Source organism: Lagopus leucura, unplaced genomic scaffold (assembly GCF_019238085.1).
Source record: "Lagopus leucura isolate 7727_CA_CO unplaced genomic scaffold, USGS_WTPT01 Super-Scaffold_100091, whole genome shotgun sequence".
NCBI lineage: Eukaryota > Metazoa > Chordata > Aves > Galliformes > Phasianidae > Lagopus > Lagopus leucura.
In genome coordinates this window covers 187,406-206,765 of record NW_024962320.1, presented here as the reverse complement: position 1 = coordinate 206,765, position 19,360 = coordinate 187,406, and the positions used below count along the sequence as shown (strand labels likewise).

Sequence of the window (19,360 nt, the reverse complement as noted above, 5' to 3'; positions counted from 1 at the left end):
AGATCTGAAGAACGGTCACATCTGCTGTCCTGACCAAAAAGGATCCCAAAGCAGCAGGGATTTGCTGGGGGAGAACAGGAAAAGTTCTTGGTTACAGTCTGGCTATGGAACAAGCTCCAAGAAAACACCACCAGCCAAATCCAAGTATTCAAGAAACCCAAAGAAAGGGTTAAAAATCCACCACCACCGCACACCTTTCCCCTTCGAAGAAGCCTTTTCATTTTTCTGTTGCTCTTAATAGTGACACAAGAAGAGATTGTGGGAGAGGGGGAGCTGGCTACAAGTTAAGCAGCCTCAACTTGTGCTGATAGTGCAGGCTCAGCTGAGGTGCTGTGCAATGCCATCAAGGGCAGAGATGGGAGAGATGTAGGATAAGAGCCTTAATATGATCCAGGATAAATGCAGATTGGGCCCCTGTACTTCATGCTTGTGCATGCCAAATCACCTGACTCCTGTTACAAAACCATTTCCTGTGACTACAAAATTCACTCCACGTTCTGGAAAAAAAAAAAAGAAAAAAGATAACAAATTCCATTTGCAAATTCTTTCCTACCTTAAGCAAAGAATCAGCTCTTAATACAGCTGTGGACACGCAGAGAAAGTGGAAATAAGTTCCTGGTTTAGGTAACTCATTCCCCATATGGAACAACTCATTTCTGCCCACTTGTGTGACCCAAGGCAGTTTACACAATGCACCACTTGCATCACCCTTCCAGTTCATCCCTGGCATTGGATCTGTAAGCTATTCTGAGCTAGCAATCCTCCAATAAAGTTCACAAATTCCCAGCTCCAGAGTTACTGGTAACAAGAAACTCAACCCAAAGCATGGTTGCACCTCAGGTCAATGACCTGAAAGATAACAGAAGGGTGGGGGGCAGCCAATGCACCATTTCATCAATTTCTACATGAAGGAGAATGAATGCACTGAGAAAACAGCACAGGAAATAAGTGGTCACAAGGAAGGATGGGAGACACAGGAGTTTGTTTACCACACAGGCATTTCTCAACTTGAGCAGCACGGCTTATCTTTCCCACCAAGGACTTGTCCCATCTTTCTGGTCACATGAAAGAGTCTATAGCAAATAGATGTAGGTATCTCTGGAGTACAAAAGAAAAACAACTGGCTAAAATCCCTAATTAAGGTCTAGATTCATATCAGCTGCACAAATCAGTGTAGCCTTAGCAAAGCCACAGTCTGCAACAGGACACAGCAGTTGATAAGGTGACCTTTAGCTGACTCAGTAAAGCCAGTTTGCAATAACACGACCCTCCTACAGTTTGGCCCTCGTAAATGAAGTTGTAGGGAGCAGTATGTTTGTCCTGGCTGTCATAGGCACCTGTGTAAAACACAGTGCATTACAAAGACATTCATAACGAGTGAAGGGGATTAGGATTAGAATTTCTTGTCTGTATAGTCATTTAGTTTGATGCCAGCTATCACTTCTCTTTAAGGAACTTATCTGTGTTTCCTGAACACTGAAGCTAAAAGCCACGCTAGGATGTTATTTTTACCCACAGGTGATTTCACTCTTTCAAAAGAATTTGATCCAAATTTGGATGCATACAGAAGTTGCACACAGAAAAGTGAAGTTGCTCCCAGCAGCTCAGAAAGAAAAACACAGCTGCGTCTCAGGAACTTCTGTAAAGCATTACATCTTCCTCGCTACTGTAGGATGGAAACGGCAGGCTTGCTTTCCTGATTACCAAGTCAGTTGTTGCAATGGTGTCACAAGGTTTACCAGGCGTGCCTTGCCCAAAGCAGAACAAAGTCACGTCCTAGCTGTCCTCAGGATTTAAACTGTGTTGTAACAAAAAAGAAAAAGAGGATGAGCATGTAATTACAGCAAGACACAGAACATGCAGCCTCACTTAATTACAGCAGTCCAGATATCAGCCTGTGTCCTTTAAGGCAGCGTAAGCAGTACATCTGCTGATAGTGAGCTGGCTATACTTGGACTGCAATGCAATACCTATGCCCTAATAATTCAATGTTAAACGTTAATAATCCATAGGGCTACTTATTTTTGTGTGTTTTTATGAGAAATCTCACTAGAAAAAAAAAAATGCTTTGTCATAAATACCTTTAACTTACCCATACAAACAACCCAAAAACCTTTCTCTTTAATAGTTCCAAACTTCCACACTTTGTCACAGTTCAGGAGGGAAGAAGTGACCTGAAGCACTGAAAGTATTCACAGGACAGGCAGATGGAAGGCAGCTGATCTGGATTTCAGAATAATTCAAACCCTACAGGTAGGTCATTCTGCATCAGGTGAGAACATCTACTCAGTCTTTGTCCTTCTTACAGGATAGCCAGCAATGCCTACAAAGCTGCAGCAATGCATTCCAAGCATTTTTTGTTGAAGAAAACTACCCCTCAACAGCCAAATCTGATGGCTTAAAGAAGTCATTCTATAGCAGCTGCAATAGTTATCACCTCTTGTTGCCCGCACTTACCTTAGCTGCTGCAGTTTATGGCATAGGTCAGCCTCACTTTGCTGCCTCTATGGGCTACAAAGCCAAGCTTTGCATGGAGATGGACAAAGCAAAAAGCATGTGTACCTTTCTCCTGCACAGATGACAGATTTTGGCAGTAAGCTGGAGTGCAAAGATGAGACAGGTGTACCAAAGTTCACTACAGCTTGTCTGTCAAAGCCTTACAGACCCAGCTATACCTCACTTACATACAACCAAGGTTGTGTGCTGCTATCCTTCCAGCAGGCCATCAAGAGAAACCCAACCCAACACATCCTTCCTACATACGTGTGAGCAGAGTGAGCCACTCAAACCAGCAGATCACAGCTTTTTAAGATCTAGAAGGACAAGGAGCAAAGTGCTCATCCCAAGCTGCTACCTCACAGCTGGTGGCTGTCAGCCCTGCAAATATTTGCTAAGTCATTTCAGACAATTGAAATGTCTTACGTAATGTAAATAGCTTTCCTAAATTAGGGCACCCGATTTCACCTGATACTAATTTTGGTCATTTCTCATTTGCACTTCTTTTAATACTCACCACCAAGATGCATGAGAAGGTACTGCAAATTTAGGGCAGTAATCTTACCAACTGCATATCTATATCTGGAAGGCACGTAACTTTATGCAAAGCACTCCAGTAGCTGGCTTGTTCTAAGGACTGATTTCACACAGCTGCAGACTGGGCAGCAGTCACACATACTGCTGTGTCAGAAGAGAAATGGAGAAAATAACTCTACCTGTAAGGAAATAAAAAGCTGATGAAAGTGTAACATCTTCAGCCAGAAGCTGTCTGTTATTAATATTAAGCTAGAAAAAAAATAATGTAAAAAACAGATCCTTTTTTTATTTTGCTAGCATAGCTGCCTTCACACAAGACCTTTTTAGAAGTGCCAGTAACAGCTTAGGGGTAGGGATTTTTCAGTTTCGTTTTGGGCGTTTCTTTTCTGCAGTCCCAGTGCATGCTGCTGCACTGACTGAACAGCAACATGAGCTAGATGCTCACTGACCTCACCCTCTAACAAAGCACCTCTCCTTAGTGGCTCCTCCATCCTTTGGGTGAGGAAGCTGTTGTTGACGCTCCAGGAACCACCTGGGTTTCTTATGACCTGCTTCCTGACTGTCCCTTCTAAAAGGCTTGTCTCTGCCCACTGCAGCACTCCAGCTGTGGGAGCCATGCCACCGTATCTGTGTGACCCCAACAGGACTGTGGCCCTGCAGCTGCACACCTGTCTCTAACTCACCATGTTTATTTCCCTTATTTCCTGTATCAACATGCAGGCTTCAGAAATGTACCCTGGTGCATAGACTTTCTAGCAAGGGTCTGTGGGGTTTCTTCTTTCCTTACATGCACGTGTCTGAGGTGACCCCACTTAAGCCCTGCTTTGTTGATCTTGTGTTCCATTCCTGCCATATCACCCCACTGACCCCGTCTGTCTCTCCCTTCCTGCTTTGCTGGTTTCTCTCTTCTAACCTGTCTGTAGTTGTACGGAAAAGTGAGACAGTCATTTTTGCTCCTTGCAACAGAAAGGAATTTCCATGTTTTACAGAAGGGAATTTCCCTGCTCTACTAGAATCTTATGCCAGAACTATTCAGTCACTGAGAGTTTAATTACTTCAGTGTTGCCTCCATACAGAAGCTGGGTTGACACACTATACTGATTCAGTTACATCAACATGACAGCCTTTGGCCACATCCAAGCTTTGGACGCATGCTCTCCCAGTTCCTGTGGGTCTTGGAGGCACCTCTCCATGCTGGGTGTGACACACAGACCCCTATCAGCCAGGCGGCAGAACTGCTTTTTCCATGGCAATACACAACACCCAGGATTTCCAGGCAGCCCTGGCCAAACCAAGCAGCTAAAACTCCAGATAAATACTGAGAAAGGAAATTTCTGGGGTCAGAGAACATTTGGACATCTGCCTATGCTAAAAAAAAAACCAGTAATGGCTGGGGGAAGACACAAGGTTGAGACCAGCGACCTGTTCAGAGTATGGCTCAAATCCACTGGACTTCTGGGCTCACTCAGACCAGCAGCCACCTCTAAGCAGAGCACGGTGCACACCAGGTATTGCATGCTGCCTCCAGCCTTACTGCGCCGTGCATTTTGCTGCAAACTGTTGTGAAACTTGCTGCCACTCAGTGGAAATCCATACAGGGCAAAGGGAAGGGCTGGATGCCCTTTCTTTCTCTCATCTTCAGGCTCACCTGTTTTCCCTCAGTTTAGATAAGGCTGAAAGGAAAGCAGCAGTGCTGTGGTGTGCTTGCATGACAGGACAGTGCCTGTAACATTAGAGTAAGTGCAGGCCTGAATTCACTTTCTTGCTGAAGAAACACATAGTCAGTGTGTTGGCAGACAACGATGTGCATTCTGGTGCCATTGGGAAATTCCAGTATGGCATTGGAAAATCAACTCTGAACAGATTTGTTTTTTTAAGTCCAGCCAAAAGCACAGAAGAGAGCCTTTATTTGACCAGCAGCAAATTGAGAAGTTGATGATGCAGAAGACAGCATACCTGGGGCTATGATTTGAGCAGGCACTCACCCAGCAGAATCAGCATGCAGCACTGCTCCAGATGTGGCAGCTCTGTGCAGGGAAGGCCATAGTTCCACTTTGCTGTCAGTCACTTGAAGGGGTTTCCCCAGGAGTATCTGCATGGAGATTTACTCTGCTCTCAAGCTGAGCAGCCACCTGCCCACAAAAATAGAACTCATCCATTTTGCATCACTGGTTAAAATCACTAAGTTAAATTTTTCACTGATATTATATCTATATATATTTTAAAAATGGATTGGCTTGGGCGATCTTCTTAGCTTGCATTGGATGATGCTACCTATGCTTTGGTAAAACAGACAGATGGAGCCACCAGTTCAGGCTCCTCATATTCTACATCAGGTGTGCAGAGATTACTCAGCAGTAAAGTCTGACACTGATGGGTGAACTTGACACTGAAAGCTTTCTGATAGCAAAGTGCTGCGTGGGTTTGATGTCTGATGGGTAATGATGAGGATTCTCCCCCCTTTAGAACTGCCTGAACACGAGCAAACAATTTTTTTTCTTTTTTTTTTTTTTAAAGAAAAAAAGACAGAAGACTTTTTGTTGTTGTTGTTCTTGATCTTCTGAGAAAGTTTTCATTTTCTCAGTAAAACAAGGCAATGATTTCATTTGTATTTCATTATCAGCTACCAAAACTATTTTTCACAGATGAGGAAGGATCACATGACATTTGCAGGGCTTTTACCATCATAAAGAGACTATTTTTGGTCAGAATTTCCTTTCAGTCAAACTAATTCAAACAGTCCTTTGTGCAGCGATTATGAGACAGGATTTAACTGCGTTCCAGCTGCCCTCCTGTGGGTAGGAGATAACTGCAGCAAACGTGATACCTCACCACCAGGCCTTGTTTCTTCTCTTTCTTCACCCACAGCTTTCTTACAACAAGACTCATTCAGCAGATCAAACTATCCAAGTTTGAAAGGGATGAGATCTGGTGCATGCAACAGGAGCAAGAAAGAAGGGAAAATTAATTCCAGGGACCAGTTTGGCACAACAAATGACAGACAGGCCCTAATTAAAAATAGCAACCCTATGATTATTATCCAGCCTCCCAGGATGGAGCTGGCTAACTTCCAGAAGGTGCTTTATCAAAGGTTGTGTGCTGGGCATTATTAAGCATGTTAGGCTACTGCTGGCAGGGTGAGACAGAGATCTGCTTTGGATTTCACATAATAATTGTCACTTCTGAAAGCATAAGGACCTTTCAAAATGTTTTGCACGTGTGTTGCAGAGGTGCAGATTCCACACAAGGCGTAAAACAGAAGAGAAACCTGCCCTAAAAGCTGAAGTGATAACAGATCTGCAGCAACACATTGCAGGCAGAATTGAGCTGGGAAGGCCTGCAGGTGCCTCTTAAGGATTTCATTAAGCTCTTCATAAATTTGAGCAGTGATCCAAAGTAAACAGAATGCAATTCAATACCACCAAATGCAAAGCACCCTGCTTAGGCAGGAATAAGCGACCATGTTGCTGCAGGAAGAGAAACAACTACCTACATAGCATCTCTGTAGGACAGACCTAGATTTTTCTTAGCAAAAAATGCAGAAAGCAGGAGAACTGGGGAGGAGAGAGAGAGCAATCCTCAAACACATCAGGTGCTGTAAAGAAGAAGATGTAAATCTGGTTCCCATTTCCCACATGAACAGAACAACAGGGAGGAACTCACTGCAACAAGTGAGAATTAGGATGGAAATGGGGAGGGGGGAAATTGCCCAGCTTGCACACTCTGAATAAGGAGAGGCTGGGACATCACTGGTTAAGATGCAAGACTTTAAGAGAAGGTAAGAGTGAAACCTGTCAGGTAAAACATAGGTAAAAGAGGTCCTGCTTTTTGTTGATTTATAAGTGTATCAGATGATTTCTCACAAACTGTTCTTTTCTATTTTACTGCTCATTAATCAATGACACCTTCATGTAAAAGTTGCCATTTAAATAACCTTGCTTTAAGGACTACAGTCCTGTGAAAGAAAAGTGAAATGCTTTCCTTTTAACTTCTGAACATTGCAACCAGGATGGCTTTGAGGCTCACACACACAATGCTGTCCTGTGAATTTTTCCAAGGTAATGCTCACAGAAACCCACTGAAAACCAACCTCAACCCTGTGATCAGATGCAGACCCAAAAGCCTTCCATGGTCCTGCAACATTCAACCTCTTTGATTTCTATTCTCACTCACTTTCAATCTCTTTCTCCCCTTTTTCCAGTAACTCTGTTCCTGATACGTTAGGTAACAACACCAATAATCCTGTGGGTTTGGAGCTGGCTGTGTTATTGGAGTCTCCATGGGTACAAATTCCACGCACTTCCTTGGCTTCGGCTCTGACATACTTTTCAGAAAACGCTACAGAAAAAATCATCATGAAACCCTTTATTCCACGTCAGTGTGAGGCTTCTCCTTGCTCCTGTTAACATGCCTCATGGAGATTTTTCCCAGCCATTGAGAAGAGCATGCAGAGATTTCACTGTGTTTCTCCGAGAGAAAAAGAAAGAAAGCAAAACTCAGAAGTTTTCTATCGAGTCTTATAAAGATGCTGTTTTCCTTGGCAGCACCTGCTTCCAAAAACTGTTCAAAGACTGAGCATGTCTCAGTTTTCATTAAGCAGGGCTTACTGCTGGAACTGAAATAAGTGGGATAGGAAGCAGGGAGCAGAGTGCTTCCCTATCTACTCCAAAGCTCTTATAAGCTCGGGTCTGTGCTGCACTCCTTGGTGATTTTAACCTTGAGAGAAGGATGCAGAACTGGGTGAGCAGGGCATGACAGCTCTGAAGGCAGGCAGGTTAACACACACTCCTGCTCCACTTGCCTGCAGTTAGAGGCAGGACATATCCCTGCTCCTTTTTAAAGTTGTACTTCTGTTAATAATTTCTTATTTAGGAGTAAAACTGCACCGGACCTTAAGCACAAAGCCAGGACTGGGGTCATCACCATCATCATCATGACCCTTTTGTTGCAAACATAAACCTTTTAGAATATAAACTTGTCACCTATTACTAATGCAAGGTGACAACGATTAAAAGCTTCACATTCCTAGCAATGTGTTACTTTCACCATCTCTTTCTTAGGGACAGACACAAAACAGCCTGCATGTCATGACAGGAAACAAGAGAATTTGTCTCTTCTTTGCAGAATGTCTGGCACAAGATGGGTCAGCAGGAGCTGGGGTACTTGCTGCTAGTCCATATTCATTTCCGAGGGAATTGCTTTAACTACCTGGAAAGGTTTGTACACACTGATTTGTTTTTATAGGAATCTGTATCCAGGCTACCATCACCACCCAGCAGAGGAAGAATGTGAGGTGCAGTACCAAATGTTCTTTCTTTCCCAGTATGGCAGAATAAAGCTCACAGTCATGGGCACATTTCAGTCTGCGTGCATTCAGGACACCTGCCGTTGTGGCAGAGGCAAGGACTTCATGTCAAGACTTAAAAATGTACACCTGAGGCTACAAATACCCTTCTTCATAGAGCAAACTCTTTCAGGTCTCTCCTGGTCACTTTCCTCTTCTGGGAAGGGATTTCAAGGAAACAACACCTGATGAGTTTTGCTGAATTTCCAGCCTGAGTTGTTTCCAGGAGGGCACAGAGGCTTGCAAACATTTATTAGCATACGTGTAGAGGAGACATTCATCTACAGGCAGAAACAAGAGTTGCTGCATCTTTTGCAATGCTCATCCAGGAACCATAGGTTTTGTATCTGTCACTGCCAACAACGTAAAAATACCAGTTACATCTTCCAACCACGGACAGACAGTGATGTGGTACGCGGTTTTCTCCAGTATAGTATGCCAAAGCCCTGCAGTGCCAATCACGTGCAGATGGCTATCTGAGCAGTGACAGGACTGCAAATTTACCTGCTCAAGGCGGGCACTGCTAGCTGTTCTCAGTTATCGCAGCCAGTAGATGGCTCCTCAGTACACTCTTTAGCTCCGTGCTCAGCAGAGACTTCCAGCTATGCAGCAGCTCAGCCCGAGCCAAGCGTTCTGTATACTGCTCTATAGCTGGTTCTTTAAAACTTGCGACAAACGCTACATCAAGAAACATTTGTTGTTAAATAGATAACTTGGTGTGGCGTGACAAATTATGCTGTTCCTAGCCTTATCCAACACATCCCCCAGGTCTAACTTCAAGCACTCCAATCATATTATTCCACCCACAAAAGAAATGCAGCCCTTTCTGGGGTGAGAAATGGAAGCTGTGCAACTGCATGGGGCGATGCTGCACAACAATTTGCTTTTATTTCTAAAGAATTTGCATTAAAACAGGATTCCTGCTCCCTGTCTGCATCAGCTGCCTGTATTCCACTCCAATCCATAATCCTCTGTTTGTTATTTGTGACTTCACAATTGGTCTCTATGGGAACGATTTTGATGTCATGGAGAATTATTAGTTCAGGTAGGGAGAAATCAGCAGCAGAAGCAAACGAACTCTTAGGAAACAAAGAACCTGTTTACATGCAAATGTTGCTGCGCGGAAGGGCGAGGGAACAGAAATGCAGCTAATTCAAGGAGTCTGCTTCCAGCTTTTTGCCAGTTACCCATGAGCCAATAGGAACTTTTCAATATTTAATATAGGAAAAAAAAAACTTAAAAAACAAAAATAACAGAGCTTGCTGGATCACCAGTTTGACTGGGGCCTCCAGATGCATCCACAGTATAAACTGAAGGCTCACCTTGTGCCGTGCCAAGGGTAGATGACAGTCTGTGCTTTGGGGGAGAATGGGGATGCCCCTCCTCACCACTTACTTTCCCATGGTCCCCACTGCAGGGCTGGTGCTGCTGTCTTTACATGGCAGAGATGGGTCTGTGCCCTCCCTGCACCCATCATCCCATTCCACCAGGCAGTCCCTCAGTCACCTCAGTGCCAGTCTCATCCCAGTCACTTCATCCCCATCTTGCCCCCATCACCACAATGTCCCAATTCTTACCCCACTGCCTCAGCCCCAGTTCACCCCCACTCACCTCATCTCCCCATTACCTCAGCCCCACTTTGTCCCTTCATTCCGCCAGCATTTCACCCCAGTGGTCCATAACCACCTCAGTGCCCATTTTGTCTGTCAGCTCAGCTCTGCATTGTCCCCATCACCTCATTTATCCCATCAGCCCCATGTTGTCATCATTATCCCAACCCCATCTCACCCTGTCACCTCAGCCCCACACAGCCCCTGTTCCCACTCCCTCACCCCCATTCATCCCCGCTCACCTCAACCCCACACTGCCCTCACTCCCTCAGCTCCATCTTGTCACCTCAGTCTCCCCACTCAGTTTATCCCCACATCAGCCCCTCTATCTCAGCTCTATCACCTCATCTCCTCAGTCCCGTCACTTTGTCGCCCTCTTTCACCCTCATTACCCACAATCACCTTAACACCCATCCTGGCCTCACCACATCTCCCCCCATCCAGTCCCCATCACCCCGGCCCCACATCGCGCCCTTTTCCCGCCCGCCTCACAGCGCCTCTCACTCACTCACTCTCTCCGCCCCCCAACCCCCCTCCTCCCGCCTCCCGCCGAAGCGCCAAAGCGCCCGCCAACTCTCAGCCCCGCCCATCCCTCTTCACCATTGGCTGATCCTCAGAACATCCCGCCTTCCTTTTGATCGACAGCCTCTAAGCCAACCAGCGGCGGCACCGAACCGGCCACGCCCTTCCCCCCCCTCAGAGGAGCGGGCGGGGCCGGGCGGTGACGCGCAGGGAGAGGGTAGCAACAGTTGCCTCGAGACCCGGCGCGAGGCGCCATAGTGACCGTAGCCCTGGAGACTGTTCCTTGCCAACGGGAGCGGCGCGCAGCCCCGGCGACCGGAGCGCAGCGCGACCCGCTGAACCCGGCGGGGAGGGCAGGTGAGAGGAGCCGGTCGGATCTCAGAGCCGTTTGGAGTTTTTTTTTTAAACTCTCAGGGAGAGGCGGCGGAACGGAACGGGACGGGACGGGCCAGGCTGGGCTGTGGGGCGTCCCGCTGCTGAGGGGACGCGGAGCGGGACGGCTGAGCGGGGCGAGGCCTCGGCCGGGCGCTGTGAGGTGAGGGCGCAGCTCGAGCCGCCCGCCGGGCCCCGCTGCCCTCAGGGAAAGTTCCGGGGCGGAGTGGGGGTTTGGGGTTTGAGGGGGGTGGTTGTGCGGTGCTCCGGAGGTGACAACTTTTCCCCGCTTGGTTTTGGGAGTTATTGATGGATTTGTTGGTTTGGTTTTTAGTTTATCGGGTTCTTTGGTTATAAGGTCGTGTTGTAAGCGTTAGAGCTCCGTGAAACGGAGCAAACGTCCCGGAACCGCAGGAGTTTTTTTGTAGGAATCTAGCGAACGTGAGGAGAAACGGAACGCTGTGAGGGTGAGGTGGAAACCGAGGCGGGGAGGGAGCAGCGCCGGACCCGGCTGAGCCGCTCCTCCCGCCCTGCCGGCAGCGCCCGGCTCGTCCCGCCGTGTGAATAAAGCACGTTGTGCCATCGGAGCCGCTTCCCCCCCCCCCCCCCCCCCGAGCGGGGCTGTGTGTCTGTGCGCCTGTTTCCAGCGTGAGTTCCTGGTTGGGATTCGATCTTTCTTTGACTTAGGGATGAAAGTGATTGTTTTCTTGGGTTTGTTTTTGGAGGAAGCAAACCGTACTTATGGAAGCGGGGTAAAGTATGACTTGGAAAAATGCTTTTTTTGTTCCTTAAAGTGGCCACGCGCAGCTTCAGAGCCATTGGTTGGTCAAGGTTTTCTCATCTGCTCCAACCCAAACTTTTTGACTCTCAGCTACAAACCCGTGGAGAACGCACAGCCATTGCTGACATGGGGCGGGGGAAGAAAGAAAACAGAAATCAATCAAAATGTAAAGCTGGCTCGTTCTGCTGTGAGGCTCGTTCTATGAGCGAGAGGCAAATTCTTTACTATGAGAGTGGTGAGGTGCTGGAACAGCTGCCCAGAGAGGTTGTGGATGCCCCGTCCATCCCTGGAGGTGTTCAGGGCCAGGTTGGATGATAATACCAGCCTGGGCTGGTATTAAATGAGAAGATTGGTGACCCTGTATGCAGCAGGGGGGTTGGAGATTTGTAATCCTTCCAACCCGGGCCATTCTGTGATCCTGCGCTATTTTACTTCCTGCAACGGTTTGCTTGAGTTCAAGATGAACCCCTCTCCTCGTAGGACTGAGCTGTGGTGTCTGATGCTGACATCAGTGCTGGGATAGGGGGCTTCCACGGAGGCTTTGCTGTTTCATTTTGAAAATCATATTTAAAAAAAGTAAAAAAAACTGTCATCTTAGCACTCGATATTGCTGTCCCAAAGGGTGTGACGTTAGTTTGAATCTTGCTGGGCACCTTACATTTTGCCTTGAGGTGCATGGGGTTGTGCATATGCTCTGCTTCTTGTTTTAAGCCTTGAGAGTTTGGGTTCTCAAAGCTGTTCCTGTACAGCAGGGCTTGGGAATGCCAGTCTTTCCAGAAGGAACTTGGGATCCTTGTGTAAGTGCAGGATTTTGGCCTGAAGGGCAAAAACACATGCAAAAGTGAGGGTTGACAGCTGGAATTTCTTTGTCCCTACTTGCCTTCTGCATAATGGGAAAAATACCAGTGAATGCAAGGGGGATGATAAGGAGCATCTAGTGCTACAGAGGAACGCCAGGTCTGTCAAACTTCCCAGTGGTTCCCATGGGCAGTCCCTGCTTTGCATTTCCTGCTGTGTCATTTACATCTCATGAATTCTTCTTGTGGCACCATGTCCCTGTCCTGCAGCCCTGTTTGCTGTGGAAGAGCCCCAGAGCACAAAATCCCTGAGGCTGGGCAGCAGCAGGGCCACAGACTGCTGGAGAGGAGGAAACAAACAGCCCAGGGCAGCAAATCCATCCTCACCCTACAGTCTGCCCTCTCTAAGGACGTTTGGTATGTTTGTCACACAGGTTTACAAGGCTGGCGTGCAGGTCAAGGTGCAGCCTCACAGAGTGACCTGGGTCAGTGCAGCAAGGTGGGAGGGAAGGGGCTCCCACACTAGGACTTGAACTGAGTGAGGTCTGGAGAGTCAGCATTAATTTGTGTTTTAGGTAGATATCTATGTGCGTGTGTAATTGCAGGATGGGACAGCAGAAATACACTTCTTATATCCTTTTGCTTGTGTGAGTGTGAAATGTAATTTAAGGGTGTAATTTATGAAGACATGAGCAGCTATTGCCTCCAATGGCCCTGAAGATGCTGTGTGTCCTTGCTGTCTACTGGGGTAAATTAGAATCATGGCATGGGTTGTGTGGGAAGAGACCCTAAAGCACCCCCTCATCCCCAACCCCTGCTGTGGCTGCTTGCCCCCCACCAGATCAGGCTGCCCAGGGCCCCATCCAACCTGGCCTTGGGCGTCCCATTCCTGGAGGTGCCCGGAGCTTCTCTGGACAGCCTCACTACCCTCATGATGAGGAATTTCTTCCTAATATCTTGTCTAAACATATTTTCTTGTGATTCAAAGCCATTATCTTGTCCTGTCACAGCACCCCCTGATAAAGAATTGTCGTAGCCCCTTTTAGGCCATAGAAGGCTGCAGTGAGGCCCCCCTGGAGCCTTCTCTTCTCCACCTTGAAGGCCCTCAGCCTGGATCCACAGCAGAGATGCTGCAGCCTCTGAGCATCCTCCTGCACCCACTCCATCAGCTCCACATCCTTCTTATGCTTCCTCTGTGGAGAGCATTCAACATTTAGGTGCCACTAAAAGTCAGTGCTGCACTTGTTGCCATTCCTACACCTTTTGTGACAGAGTGTCTTCAGAGCTGACATCAATTTAAAGCCTCAGTCAGCACAGCTTTTCCTGGCTCCATCAAAGTGAAATAGATGGCGCCAGTCATTGTCTTTAAATAGTCTCATACCTGTAACACCTCGGAGCATTGACAGCTGTTAAGTTGAATCAGAACACGGTTTTGCTTTTAATACAGGCCTATAAACAAAGCTGATTTAACGCATCTTAGCATATTTCCCCCGTTCTGTTTTAATGCTCTAAATCTATGTGCATCCTGCAGCGTGCGCAGTCACAGAACAGGGAGGGCAGTGCTGATTCAACAGGCTTATCTTACAGCCGCCTGCTCAGCCCAAGTTGTTGTCGGAGGAGGCCGAGTTATATTTAAACCAGTTTCCCCCTTTCCCTCCCGTGAAACAAATGCCAGCACTGCTACCGCCAGACACCGGGCAGCTGCAGCCTGAGCTGTGGGCCTGAGCACCGTGCGTGCAGCCCGAGGTGTGGGGTTGTGTTTCTTCTGTTTGAAACGCACATGGGCTTTCATTCTGTGATCCCTGCTCTGAGAGGAGGTGGTTTGTTTTGTTTGTGCTGGCAGTGCTTTATTCCTGTGTTCAAACATTCACAAATCCACCTTATTGTCTAAGAATGTGCTGGCTTGCTTGTGGTGGGCTGTCTCTGTCTAAGTAATGTGTGAACTAATTATGCCATAAATATATAAATAGATGAAAATGTATTCGGCACAAGCCATGTACCTCTTAATACACTGAGCAAAGAGGAATCCTTCTGTGAGGGTACTACCTACAAACAATCACTTTCCATAGCATGGGTAGCATGGAGATACGTCAGTACGCATTGTTAGGCAAACTGTTTCCAAATACAAAGAAGAAAACAACCAGCAACCTTCAGCTTTGGGCCATGTATTTATGAACAATAGCCGTGTTTGTGATGCAACGTGCATCATTCAGCTGACTTGTTAAAACAGCCTTTGGTGCAGACGTGTAACTTCATGTCAATAACTGAAAGTCTTCCTCACCCAATGAGATCCAGCCTGCTTATCAGACCAGGTGTGGGCAGCATCCATACAGCACTGCATTTACAGGGAGAATTCTGAAGCACATGAGAAGCAAAGCCTCTTCCCAAAGAAAGCTCTATGAACTGTTTTGGTTTTATTAGTCTGATGTTACACAGGACTTAAGAGCTGTAGTAAGTGCCAGATGAAGGCATTTGAAAAGCAGTTCAAAGGCAGTTGTTGAGTGTGCTTTTCCTCTAAGTGAGATTTCTATTAGAAAATTAATAATTTCTTTTTCAGAGTTTAACAAACGCCAAAGAAGTCTCAGTGCAGTACAAATGTGTCCTAGTGGCAAAGCTGTGAAAGCAATTGGCAACTGCCAGTTTGTTGCAGTTGCTTTCAAAGAAAACAGTGGTCACAGGATGCTGTGCCAGTGATGACTGTACAAAGCAAATACAAAATAGAGTCAGCTTCTTTGTGTTCTTGTCACAAATCAATGCTCTGCTGGAGGAAGCCCTCAACAAGAAGGAAAGTTGCACTGACTGGACCTGCGCCCTGTGCTGATGCTCCGCTTTGTCCACCAGTGTGTGTTGTAACAGTCCAGGCTGCACAGATGGCTTCGTCTCTGAGGTGGTTCTTCTCTGGCTTCACATGCAGGACAAACGACGGCACGTGGCTGTGTGCGCTGGGAAGCCTGGTGTTTGCCTGTGCTCTGCGGCTCAGCAACTTCTCATCCTATCTTTGCGGTGTTTAGACTTTCCAAAGCTTCTAGTCATCACAAAGAAAATACTGGTTGGCAGGAATGCCTGGAGGGGAGGATGTCTGAATTCTTCACCCCTTTTAGGGAGGACTCCTGAGTAGTCAAAACCTGAATCACAGTGAGTGCAGGAGGCATGGGTGCTGCTGTGCGTGCTGCCAACCCTGAGGTGCGTCCAGCAGTGGCTCTGTGTGGGCTCAGCTCTCCTGCTTGGGGGCAGTTCTGCTGAAGGAACATCGGGGCAGGAGAGAAAAACGAAAAACAAGTGCAAGTGGAGTGATTACAAGCAAACAGCCTTCCAGCTGCCAGCTGGTTAGTTGTTTTTAGACTATTCTTTAGTATTAGCCTAAGATCCCATTGCCACCATGACAACCTTGCAACAATTCTGAATAATTTCTAGCTCACCACATAACGCTGGTCAAACGTGCAACTTGTTTGGGGGAATGTGTTAGTTATCTGACTTCTTGTAATCTGTACTGAGTGTGGGATGCTGGCAGTTCAGCAGGCTTTAGAAGCAGCCTTCTGCTGAACATAGCATCCTTCATGTGCTGGGAAGGGCAGCGTTTTAGTAACACTCTGTAAGTACTGTAACCTCAGTGCTCTGTGCATGGGTATTTTTCTTTGTCTTTCCCCCATCCCAAGCTGTCTTGGAAGGCACAGTCAGAAACCAATCTGAAATCCTTCTCTGGGATGTGATACGTGGGGGTAGATGTGAGTGCATATGGACTGGTTCTACTTTATAGGCAGTCTGTGCATTTAAATAAAATATTTAAATACACACCCTCTTCCTCCTGAAGAAGATGAAATGTGGATCTTCTCAAATATTCATTACTTTAAATGACCAATTGTGGGAGGAAATATTTCTTTAACAGGTACAGATCATGAGAGAAATAATGGCTTTTGGTCACCAAGCTGATCTTCACAGCTTCTCTCTTCCCAGCAGGTATTCATTCTCTACAACATGAGCTCTTCTCACCTGATGAGAGGAGCAGCCCCTGACCTGAGCTGGGTGCTGTAAAGCAGCACTGCTCCTGCTCATGGTCTGGCCTTGAGGTCTGGTGCTGCAGATGTTAGATGCTGTAGAAACACCTCCTACAATAGTTTATGCCCTGACCAGAAGATGTCTACCAGATGGGAGCCTCAGCAGGCAGTTAGAGGACCAGGACTTCTGTTTGCTGTGCTGATAAGTTTACATATTTACATTTCAGAGCGTTGTCTTGTGTGCTGTGACCATTAGATAATGACTGCTTCAAATTACACTGGAGCACCAAAAATGCTTTTTGATATCTGGTTGGACGTTTTCGTTCTTCCCCATCTAGACACTGGTTAGAATGCTTTTTTAAAATAAAACAAAACATACTCAACACTGCTGTAGCATTTAATAAATTATGTGCTCCTAAAGGTTGGCCTGGGCTCTGAAATTTTGTGTCAGTCTCGTATTTAACCTGGCTTGAGGTAGATGGAACTGAGTAGCAGTGACTTCTTTCAGACTTATTCTCCACAGTCAGTTAAAAACCATTCATGTTTGAGCTGTTACAATCTGAGAACACGTTACCCAAGCTCTGTGCAGAGGTACAGCAGGGCTGGTGTCTGCCCCAAGGAGTTTCCATTGGAAGGCAGAGCAAGGATTGCCTTCTAACCAGGATGGGGGTTAATGATTTCCTGCTGGCAGCATGCTTTGCCGTCCCAGCAACCTCCCTGCAGTCCCTGTCCAAGACATTCCAGTGCTGTGCCTCATCCACTGCCTGCTGCGTAATCCTCGGGATTGTTGGGGGAACGGCTGTAGCCACAGCCTTTGGTTACCAGGGAAAAGCTTGATGTGTCTTCAAGGGCCTCCAGAACGTGAACATCTTTGGGCTGGCTCAGCTACAGAGCCCTGCTGGATGGAGATCAGCATCCCTGAGAGCAAACCTCTCCTTACCTTCAGGGAGGAATGAGCTGTTGTGTTACAGTCACAGGCTCTGTTATTGGTGCTTAATATATAAACTGCAAATCCACGTTTTGGAGGTGATTTGTAGGAGACAGTGTTGTGGTTCGTTGTGGCCCACAAGGTCGGAGGATGCTTGTTGGTAGCCAGGCATTGCCCTTTTTTTGGTGCCTCGTGGCTGATTGCAGCAAAGCAGGGGACGTCTTTCATACAGAAGCTGTGGACCAGGCTCATTTCTGCATTGGCTTCATGGATGCAATCACCTGTGAAATCTAATGCGATGTATTGCAATGTAATGCAACATGCTCAGGAGTTCTTAAGTCCCTTGCTGTTGCTCTGCAGGGAAACGTGTTTTGTCTTTAGCTCCATAGGTAGCATGCCTTCATAGCTCATTAGTAAAAAGTTGTAATCATCACTACTTTAATGAGGACTGAAAGGAGAAATTTTAGTATCAAAACAGCTGAGGATGTCTGTCAACAGAATGTATGTGTTAATTCAGACCCGGGGCTGTATCTGTAGCTCTCTGAGGAGATGTATGCATATGTTTGTATCCATATTTATACATATATATGTTGTGATGCAGTGTGGTTGCAGAGTACAGCACACCAAAGGATGCTTCCTCCACATTTGTCCCCACCCTCAGTCCTTGCTGGGTCTCCTGGGGAGCTGTGCCACCTCGAGCTCCCCTGCAGGACCACGGCACGAGGCACGGCTTCGTCTCTGATCTACAGCTCCCATCTTCTGCTCCAGGCTCTGCATCTAGCAGTACTTCTGAGCCTGTTTGGGAAACCTTGCTTTGATTGCTCTGTGCTTTCATTTCCACGTTTCAGAAGGGAAAAACTCAACACTTGTCTTTTTCTGGCTGGTAAAGATGCTGAAAGGATGCTCAGAGACGTGTTCTGGGCACGAGGACCTGGAGGACTGGACGGGGCTTAGAAATTCTTTACTTTGAGAGATGCTTGTGGGGGAAAAGAGTGATTGGACAAGGTTTTGCTGAAGTGCCTCAAGCATAGTGATTCTTCAGCCTGCTTTACAATCCAGCTGAACACAAGTTGTCAAAAAGTGAACATTTCAACAGTAACATTCAGTAGCTCAAACTACAGGAGAGGTAGAACCGTTGTTCCGTGTCGATTTGTTTGCAGCATCTGATGAGCAACACCAAATAGTTTCAGTGACACTCCCTCTGATTGCACATTTAAAGAGACTGTTTATGCTGTGGATTGAATTTTTCCAGCTGTATTCTAACCTCTTGTCCTTAACACTCGAGTCCTATTCTTAAGTGCCACAAAATTACTGAATTAATACATCATGCATTGCATTTCTTATTCATGTTCCCTGAAGAATTACTTAATACTTTGGTGAAGAGTCTCCTGTTATTCTATTATTAAGGAATTTTTGTCATAGCTTTCCTTTTGGCAGCTGTTTGGTTGAACTTGCATTCTGAACGTTACACACTGTGAATGCATCTTCTGATTCCTCACTGCTTTCTTTATATACGAGGACTGAATTACACAGCCTGAACATTATGCAATGCTTTTGTTGGAGACAAGGGAATTGGGTATGGATATATATTTACTTTACACTTCTGGCTTATTGCCATCCTGGATTAATAGTGAACTGAAAGTTGGGAAGAAATGACAGCTGGTGGCCTCTGTGAAATTTTTATACCTATTTAATTTTTTTTAAAATATTTTTTTAATATTTAATTTTTTCCTTTTTTATGAAAAAGGTATTTATAAAAAAGGGTTTATGGAAGTTAGTAGCTTGTACCAGAAAGTTGAGATAAGGCTTGAACCTGCTCTCTCTTCTCTGGAAGCGTCCGTCTCCCCCAAATCAGCAGTAGCATGTGCTGATGAATGGAAAATGCAGGATCACTTACAGGAGGTATGCAATAATGGGGTCCCATAACAGCTTAGCGGGGCAGGATTTCATTCTGCAGTCTGCCCTGCCCTCCAGCCCC

At 46.5% G+C, this 19,360-nt stretch overlaps 1 protein-coding gene across 2 annotated transcripts in view; it reads left to right on the top strand.

Annotated features, from left to right (window-relative positions):
- Positions 1-10,812: 10,812 nt before the first annotated feature.
- RFX2 (regulatory factor X2) overlaps positions 10,813-19,360 on the top strand; it is a 53,416-nt gene continuing 44,868 nt past the window's right edge. Inside the window, exon 1 of one of the 2 annotated variants that reach the window (XM_042887532.1) lies at positions 10,813-10,866. The gene's annotated coding sequence lies outside the window, so the exon portion shown is untranslated. The remainder of the gene's footprint in view (positions 10,867-19,360) is intronic. The other variant, XM_042887533.1, reaches the window with a different exon arrangement.